General features: G+C 34.7%; 1 pseudogene across 1 annotated transcript; it reads right to left on the bottom strand.

The window, feature by feature from the left end:
• Positions 1-1,249: 1,249 nt before the first annotated feature.
• LOC100818089 (uncharacterized) lies at positions 1,250-6,727 on the bottom strand (annotated as a pseudogene). The gene is made up of 3 exons (XR_137169.4): positions 6,326-6,727; positions 1,896-6,133; positions 1,250-1,610 (listed from the first exon to the last, which is right to left on the bottom strand). The product of XR_137169.4 is annotated as an uncharacterized protein (transcript).
• Positions 6,728-9,851: the final 3,124 nt, after the last annotated feature.

Raw genomic sequence — 9,851 nt, 5'->3', positions numbered from 1 at the left:
TTAATTCTTTTTATAAGGTCCAATCTATCTAAAATATCTTATGTATTAATTATTTTTTTCACAAAAATACTTTTAATTAAAGTCAGTTCATGAATGTTTGTAACTTTTATCCACAAGAGTAGTTTTAGAAAAAAAATATTAATTTAAGATAAATTTAATACTTTTAACCAAATTAATTAAATTTTTAATTCTGAAATTAGTTAATTAGAACTTATAATAAAAATTGGAGGAATAAAAAAATGTTAAAAGGGGACTTATTGACTTCGCAAGTCCAACATATATAAAAAAAGATTACTGAGAAGTTGGTATGAGAGGAGCTAACTTGTGGCTCTCTAAATTAGCGTATTTTGAAAAATAATGTTCATGGTAATTGATCAACCATATTGGAAATTAAATTAAAAATCTAATATCTATGTCCATATATGATATTCAAAAAGTTTCAATTATTTTATTTCAGATTTAGTTTAATCCTTTAATTTTTAAAATTAATTAAAAAAATATATTTTGTGACAATTTAAAATTATTTAATGATAAAATTCATATTTTGTGACGATTTAAAATTATTTAGTGACAATTTTAAACCAGCACAAAGTGTAATTTATTAATATCATTAATCCAATTTAGACGATAAAATCAAATTGAATCGTTTTTAAAAATAAAAAATCCAAATTAAACTCCAAAAATATTAAAGAACTAAATTAAATCTAAAAATAATTTAAAGAAAAAAACTAATTAAACTTGTTAAAAAACACGAAAATTGTCACATCACATTTTTTAAAAAAAATATCTTATATAAACAATCATAGTTTTATTTTCTTAACGTGTATTTTTTCAACCTTCAAAATTTTAATTTTTCGTAATTTTTATAGTTTTTTAATAATTCTTTAAATAAATAACAAAAGTATATTGATTTTAAATTACAACAAACAAATTATAATAAATTAAATAAAATATTAAGAATATATACATGAGATAAATCAAATTTTAAATGTTGAAAGAATCTTAAAAAATAAACAGTTAAATTAATTCATTGCAAGTTTTTTTTTCCTTTTCTCGACCATATTTGTTGGCGACCTAAAGCAGAATCAAATTATCCCGTCATCTCTTCTTGGTAATTTGTACGGTATCGAATATTATTACAAGTAAATGGATAGCTCATTCCAAATTACATGTACATCTCTGGTTCCATTTGTCAAACACTGTTTCTCAAGATTATATCATCCAAGCAAAAAGAATATGAATCAAGCAATGACCAATAACGTCTTCTGTTTTTCCTTGTGAGTGTAATTAATATTTTGTCCTGTTCATTTGGGTGAACAGATTTATTGGATTTACTGACATCATTGTCTTAATTAAGCCATATCTACAGAATTTTGCGATGCAATACAACAACGCCACATCGCACAAGAAGCTACAGATCATTAGAAATTTCAACTCAAAAGGTATTATTTATGGGATGTAAAGTCGTTAAAACATCCACCTAAACTAACCAAATTTTATGATCTTCAACAAGATCACATTCTATTCTATTCTTCGAGATCAAATCAATATACAAAGGTGGCACAGCTACAACAAGCATGACCGAACTCGAGTGCCCATGGACCAAAAGCCTACAGAAAGATGTATAGATTGCACAAGTATTAATAGATGCCCCGTTGTTATAATTTCCTTTCAAGTAAAACACAGCAGAAGAAATTAATGAATATTGGAGGAACAAATAGAACCAGATAACTAAAAACCACCCAAGCAAACTTCTCTAAGGTCTCTTTTCTTTAAAATAATTAGTGACAATGTGCAATAAACAAAGGTGCTATGATATTTTAGATAACAAGTAGCCAAACGGCAAAAAGAGCAATATACAATCAAAATAATGCCAAAATGAGGTAAATAACTACCTGAAGAATTCTTCACAACAAGCTTGCACTTAATAGTCCAACGGGCCTTTCTCTCCCAAAGGATTCTTCATCAAAATCTTCGTTTGTTGAATTTTCTTGGCATAACTCTCGAGTAGGATTTAAATCAAGAGCCTCCCAAGCCATTGAATTACCATCACAAACATTGCCTTCTTCAGAAGCTCGATTGACATCAACATGTGCCTCTGCATTTGGCCTTGTATCAGTAGACAAAGGTTCCATTCCCTTATCATCATCAATGCATGGTGGTGGATCCACATTGAGATCTGAGCACAAATCATATCCGCTTGCTCCCCAGTTCCAGGACAAGCAACAGTTACTGTTCCTTGATCAGATTGATCTGCAGCATCCTTTTTCTGCCTCTTCCATTTCTTTGTGGATGAAGTGCCATCATCCTCAAAATCTTCTTCTTCTCTTTCTCTATGCAAGTAAACCCACAGTTTCCTTTCCCCATCAAATTGTACACAAGGATCACGTTCATAATGCAATCTATCCAAGGCTCCACTAACTACTTGGTTAATTTGTGCATCAGAAACATCTTCAACAATATATTGAGAATCACGAATTAAAGTACAAACATCTGCTCTAGTGCCAATACTTCCAGGTAATCTAGCTGCAGCATCTCTTACTAGACAAAGAATCGTAACATGTGGTGGGCGATCACGTTTCAACATAAAATGGTCTCGGGCTTTTGATGTTGGCTTACCACCACATCTTCTCAAAGGTGCCACAATAGATTTTTTACCGTCAGCTGCAGTATATGAAAAGGCTCTGTCAGGAATTGAGTACCTGAGAACCTCCTCCTTCCGAAAATAAGTCCTCACTTCCTCTGAGCTAGGGCTTATGGTGTTAAGACTCTTCTGAGCCCTCAGATCCCTAAACCTTTCTTTCTCATCAAGGTTGACTTGCATCAATGCCAAAGGCGGAGCAGGAAGACTTCCTATTTGTTGAAGAGTTTCCTGACCACATTTCAACCAATTGGCAAAGGAATCAACCAACTTGACAAGCATCTTATGTGGAAGACCCCAAGCTTCAGGAGATGTCACCTCCTCAGTGGTATCATAGTCAGGTGAATTATGAATAACTGGGCCAGTCCATGACCAACTTCTGGTAGATTTTTCATAAACTGCGAGTACCTTCCAACCCTTTGCTCCTAAGGGTGCTGTTTTGGAAGAAAATATCTTCAGAACACCTCTGACCAAATCCTGCAGTGGCTCTTGTGTCTCAAGAATGCAAGGATCACCAGGGTTTGATCTCACACGATTAACAATCTCTGGAACAGTAAGAGAAGGCATGTTCGGATGGTCAGCAGACTCACAATTGGCATCTGTCTTACTGTTAGAAAGATCACCATTTGCAGTGCCTTCCGGTGCTTTGTTCAGCTCTTCTATGGGTTTCCCCATTTCTAAACTGTCCTCCGCATGTGGACTAATCATTGCCGTGCGGACTGCTGAAAGAAGATGTATAATAGAAAATGAAAATCCAGTATGCACTGTTGGTGTGATCAAAGTGAATGTCTTTTTCTGTGGCTTGATTTCCAGTTCTATATCTGCTGTACCCATATCAGTAAGATGCAATTCAGAATTATCCATTTCTGAACTAACCATCCCAGCCTCTATTTTTTTCTTCGACTTTCTTTTTGAATAAGTCAAATCATTTGTCAAGGTGTTTGACAAAAGATTGCCATCTTCATCTCTTCCACCAATATCTACTACCTCATCTTTCGTTTTTCGCTTCTTCGTTGCTGAGTTGCAACCAAGCAAAGGTGCCTCAGATCTCTCATTTTGATCACCCTTGTATGTGGCAGCATATTTCTGTCCTTTCCTCCCATACCTACTTTGTCCAACTTCATTATTATCCACAACTAACCGTCTTTCAAGTGAGTCGTCCTGATCACCAACATAATCATGCAAATATTTAGACCTCAGAATGGAGTGATCAAGGTCAGTTCTCCCTTTCTTCTTTTGCTCAGCCGTGTATGCATTTGATGAGGGCATGTCTAACCTTTCAATAGGATCCCCTCGTATTCGGCCATTCTTGCCTGTCTTGTATGCATGTCTCCAATCATCATCACCATCATTGAGCATATCTGATCCAGAGGGATAGCTTTCTTCAATAAATTTACCAGCCTGTTTATGAAAAGGACCACCATTGCGTATTTCACCCTTCTGCTTTGCTTTTGAAAGGTAATTTTCTACACCATGCATTTGCCCCCGCTCTGCAAATCCACCCTTCTTTTTGGATTGTGCTATTACATGTGGCTTCAAATCTGTAACAAATTTGGCCTTCTTGGGATCTAGGTGAGACTTCAACAATTTTGTGCGAGAACCAGCAGCAGTACCCATCAAGTAAGCATATTTGCTCTGTAACAAAGGAGTGTTATCATCATCATCACCCAACTGTTCAGAGGAGTCTGATTCGGTTTCTTCACCTCTTAAAAGCATATGGTTTCCCCTCAAAGGCATAGTATCTTTTCCTCCATTCTGCATAGAAGTCCCTCTTGTCTTCTCCTGCAATGATTTTGCCCTGAAGTCAGAGGATAGAAGTCTATCACTCACCTGTGGTGAGGAAGATCTATAAGGAGTGTAACTGAGATCAGGAGACTCTCTCCCTGCCTTCCATTTCTTGCCCTTTCGATACCAATCATCATATTTAAATGAAGAATCCATCATACCAAATTCCTGTCCTGGTGTTTCATTGCTACAGAAAAGTTCATCATAATCTGCTGAGTCCACCATACTGCCTTTAAGTGGTAACTGTGAACTCCTCAATCTAGACTTGGCCTGATCACTACCAACAAATTGTTGAACATTTTCTGGATACTTAGAATTTCTAGAATATTCATACAAACCTCTCTTAGAAGATTGGTTTGCATTTCTAGTGTATCCATGTAGATCAATCTTTGAAGACAGAGACAGACCCATCAAATTGTCGGTATCCATCTCATCACCTCTCAGAAGGTCTTGCCTCTTTCCCATTTTCCGAAAACTAGATTTGTCCATCATGTTGCTACGTGATAAATTCCGATCTTGATGGACAGTCAGTCCATATGGCATTTCCTCGTTGTCACCATTCCATAGCTGATCCCTCATCCTGAGCATTGACCCTGAATCATATCCCACTGACTTATTCTGATGAGAAAGAGCAGAAGTTGAACCATTTGGCCCAGGATTCACATCCAAAGCATGGTAGACAGAAGACGCACGACCAATAGGGTCCTTTGCTGAAGGTGGCTTTGAACCAGCCAACTTGAGTATGCCTTTAGGATTTTGTTTCCCATACTTCTCTTGTTCCATAACCACTGATCGTCCTTGTGAATGGATATCTAAACCAGGACCCACCCCATGGAAAGGATAGCGACCCGTTTTCTGTGAGATTTTCCTATCCTTGTTCTTCCTGCTCCATATACCTTCACCAGACTCCTCATCTGAAGAATCAACTTCCAAATCTTCCTTCTCGTGCATCAAACTCTTTTGACTTCTCATAATGTTCAGGACACGAAGCCTTTCTTCAATACTGTATCCCCTACAGTTAAGCCAAGCATCTCTTATCTGACAAAGATTGCTAACCATGTTGTTCTGATGCTTCCTCAACAGATGATAGTGCTGTCGCTTCTGAAAAGAACTTAAGCCCTCCCTGTAAAGTGCAACCCTCGGCTCACACAAACCACCCTTCAGCATATCAAACAACTTCTTAATGGGACTCCCAAAATGCAAGTTACAGCCAGTGAAAACCTCCTTCAAGGTCTGAACAAAAGTCTCTTGATCCATGTCAGGAAGATACTTAGCAAGTTCAAACCTCTCCTCCTCACTCAAGCAGTCATTCCACACATCCACGGACAGCACATCTTCAAGGCCAGAAAGATCGTACAGTTCCAACGGAATGCTGCAAGTCTGGTTCCCAATCTGGCAAAACTCCGCCCTGGTCTCCCCCAATTCCAGCAAATCAAAATCATCAGACCCCGCCCCAGAATCAGCATCATCAAACTCATCATCGTCGTCGGATTCCGCAGCAGAGTTACGCCGCCGAATCACCTCTTCGTCACTGGACATAATTTCCCTGCTTCGAGGAGAGCACTCGGAATCAAGCCTGGACACCTTAAAGCTGTTCTTCTCAATTGCCATGAAACATAACACCACAAACTGCCGCCAAAAAAAACGCGTTCACGGACCCAATTTCGAAAAACTTGAACCCCCCGCGAACAAATCTCAATCAAAACCCTAACAAACGCCACCAAAATTCAAAAACTAAACAAAAAAAATCCCAACTTCCTCAAAACAATAGCAACAACAATAGTAATAGCAATAATTAAACCACAAACACATTTCAAAAAATCGAATTTAGAGACAAAAATCACAGATAATATGAAATAATCGAGAGCGAGGAGATTCAGAAGGGGAATATGGGAATACCTCAAACGCGTGAGAAGAAGCGTGGAAGAATGAATTGCGGAGAAGAGGAGGAAGTGGAAGGAGACATGGTGGGAGAAAAGGGTTGCGCAGTGCGAAATCGGACAATGGCTTTTGGAAACCCTAAGGGGGTGAAAAAATTGTTATATAGTGAGAAGAGGGAGAGGAAGAAAGGAAGGTGGGGAGGGTACGATACGAAGAAGACGTAGATGACGTGGATGGAGAGGGACCGTGTGATAATGGGGGGCAGCGAAAAGACCAAAAACTCCCACCGCACCAAACAGGGATGAACGCAACACAACGCAGAGAAAGAGGCCGCAAGGAAGAAAAGTGAGAAAAAAAGGGTTTGGTTTTAGAGAGAGAGAGACGATGACTGAGTGAGAGTGAGTGAGCCAAGGAACGAGCGAGGCAAGTGAGCCAGACCGTTGTGTTGTGAGCAAGTTGCCACTCTACCATGGGCCCACGCCATTCCAAATTCTCACCGTTGGATCACACGCGTCAGATCTAGATTAACCGCTATAACCTTCTTATCATCCGACGTCGTTTCGCTCTTACTTCTTTGCTTTTCCTTTTTTTTTTCTTTTCTAACCCTAAAAAAATCATTCCTTTTAGTCCATATATAGCTGAGACTAGGGATCTTCCGGGTGCAGTTTGGTGTGACTAAGAAAAAAACCAGTAAAACAACATTTATCAATTGTCTAAAACCATGGAAGCTTAGACATCCAACAACAAAACAATAATTATAACAATTGTCTAGAACTATAGAAACTTGAAAAGATGATCTCCTATAACAAAATACTAGATCTCCAATGACAACAACCAATAACATAACACAAAATCATCAATGGTCAAAGAGTTGAACCCTATATAAAACAAAGCACCATCAAATTTAATTGCAATAAAATACAACAAGCATTTTAAAAGAATAAACATAATTTAGAAATTATATATCATACTATATCAAGCAAATTAACTCTAAGTGTGGCTACTAATCAAACTCAACATCAAAATTCTCTTTAGTTATTGGTGGGATAGGACCAATTTCTAAAAATCAACATCAATGAAAAATTAGACAACAATAATTAAACAATTGTACGAATTAAAATAATACCTTGCTCAAGTTTTTCAATGTCATCTATGAGCTCTTCAAAGTCTTATGACCATGGAGAGGATCGACACCAATTTTGTGTACAATTAATGTTTCAACTGTCTTTGATGAAAGAAAACTCTTGTAGCAATTAAGCACTATACCTCCAATGTTAAAAGACATACACAATTACAATTAGCAGAGACAAATATCAACAAAAATGCAAAGTCACGTCCAATTAAAATTAACAAAAATGGCTAACATGAAAACATTGGAGCGGTGAAGCAACACCGAAGTTGAGAGATAGATAGAGAGGCAGAGATGCAGAGAGTCATGATTGCCAACATAAACAACGCTAATCCGTAGAGGGGGGACACGTTGAAGAGAATTTGCACGCAGGGATGAAAAGGAGCCCACACGTTTGTCGAAGAGGTTATCGCCACAAACACAGAGACATGCGAGGTAGAGGTTGTCACCACGTTTAAGGTTCCAGTTCCAATTTTACGTGTTAGACGAGACTCCAAAGAGTGAGAGAGTAGAGACTGAGTGTGTGAAATTAGGTGTTTTATTCTTATTTCCTAAACCCTTACAACTACATGTCGTATACAAGTCTTGAATTAATGAGTCATGTAATAAATTAATAATTAAACTTAAACTAATGAATGTAGTTCGGTTTTGTTTGGTTCAATTTCTACAGGTCAAACCGAAAACTAACAGACTGATGTCCTTTGTTTTTTTTTTTTTTGTGGTTTACAATTTTTTGGATCAATTTTTGATTTAATACTCGGTTTGATTCGATTTTGAATATCCATAGCTAAGACCAACCAGAACTACACTAAATTATTGGGAACTACAAAGTTCTATTGCTAGTAATATTGTGTAGAGTCACTCAACACACATGTCTTCTATTTATGGGTATTTCATTTTATGAGTCGGAGTAATTTAGGTTTGTTAAAATGATTAAATCTCATATTTAATTGTATTTGTTTGGTTTGAGTTATTAGACTGATAAAAGATAACTTATTATATATTTTTAAGAGTTTTTTTATTTAATATTCATTTTTAATTTTATATTAATGTAAGATAAAAATATTCATTATTTTTTATGATTAATTATATCTTTTATTTAATATTTATTTTTTCTATGATTACTACATTACATGTTTTTATTAATTAATATAAAAGTTTAAAAATAATTCACCGATTCAGTAGACTAATTCAGGTTGAGAAAAAGATACATTAAAAAATTAAACTATTTTTTTATATTGATAAGAGATTACGATGCCCCAACTCACTCAGTAAAAAAAGAATTAAACTAATTATAATTAATTTAATTCAAATTATCAAGTTCATCATATCGATATGATCTTATAAACATCCCTACTTATTTTATTATCTCATTAATATATAATAATATCATAACTCTCTAAATATCAAAACTGCAAAATATCATTACAAAATTTTAAAATATCAGTGCCAATAATAACACCTTTTTTTTATATAGGACACAGTATGCAGTTAGATAAAACTACTTTTCTTTTTATATATAATAAATAAAATATTTTTTTCTTAAATATAAAGAATATATGACCACTTTTAAATATATTAATTGCTAATTTTCTAATATATATATATATATATATATATATATATTGTAAAGACTATTAATGAGATAAGTCATATTTATTGATAAAAAAAATTATCCCTTAAATCATTTAATTCAATAGGTATTTTTGTAATGAAATTTAAATTTGTGATATTACTAATTAAAGTTAACCAACTTAACTATTTTTATTGGTATTGATATATTAGATATTGGTTTCTTATATATAGGAACAGCATAGTAATATAGAAAATTGTAAGAGAACAAAGCATCTATAATCATAAAATAGGACAAAATGATTTTGAGTTAAATCATACTAAATATATACCAAAGGAGTTTAGTTTAATTGATTGAATAATATTTGTGAATTATTTTAATTACTTTGCACTAGAATTTAAATTCTCCCTTTAAATAAAAAAATCATATTTCATATTAAGGATATATTATAATAAAAATATACTAATTACACAAAAAATGTGACTGAGATTAAAAAAAAACTTTAAAACTAGTTATGTCTGTCGTAATCATCAACACCACTGCAAAAATGTGATTTTCTTAATATGTGATTAAGTGATTCAAATAAAAATGCAATGGAAATTAAATTTAATTGTTTAAAAAAAATATAATTAAGGTAATCATTTCATGTTCTGCTGTTGTTTGTATGTTATAGGCTTATGTTTTGGGCCTTGAGGGGAACTTAGAAATTTTAGGGTAAGTTGTTAGTAGGCTATAAGGTGTTAGTAAGAGGGTTAGAAGAGAAACCCAAAACCCTTTATTTTTTATTTTCGTAGAACATCCAAAATTAGAAACATCTTCTCTAAATCTTGTCTCATTTCTCT

The sequence above is a fragment of the Glycine max genome, chromosome 13 (assembly GCF_000004515.6).
Source record: "Glycine max cultivar Williams 82 chromosome 13, Glycine_max_v4.0, whole genome shotgun sequence".
Taxonomy (NCBI): Eukaryota; Viridiplantae; Streptophyta; class Magnoliopsida; order Fabales; family Fabaceae; genus Glycine; species Glycine max.
This window is presented reverse-complemented; position numbering and strand designations above follow the sequence as displayed.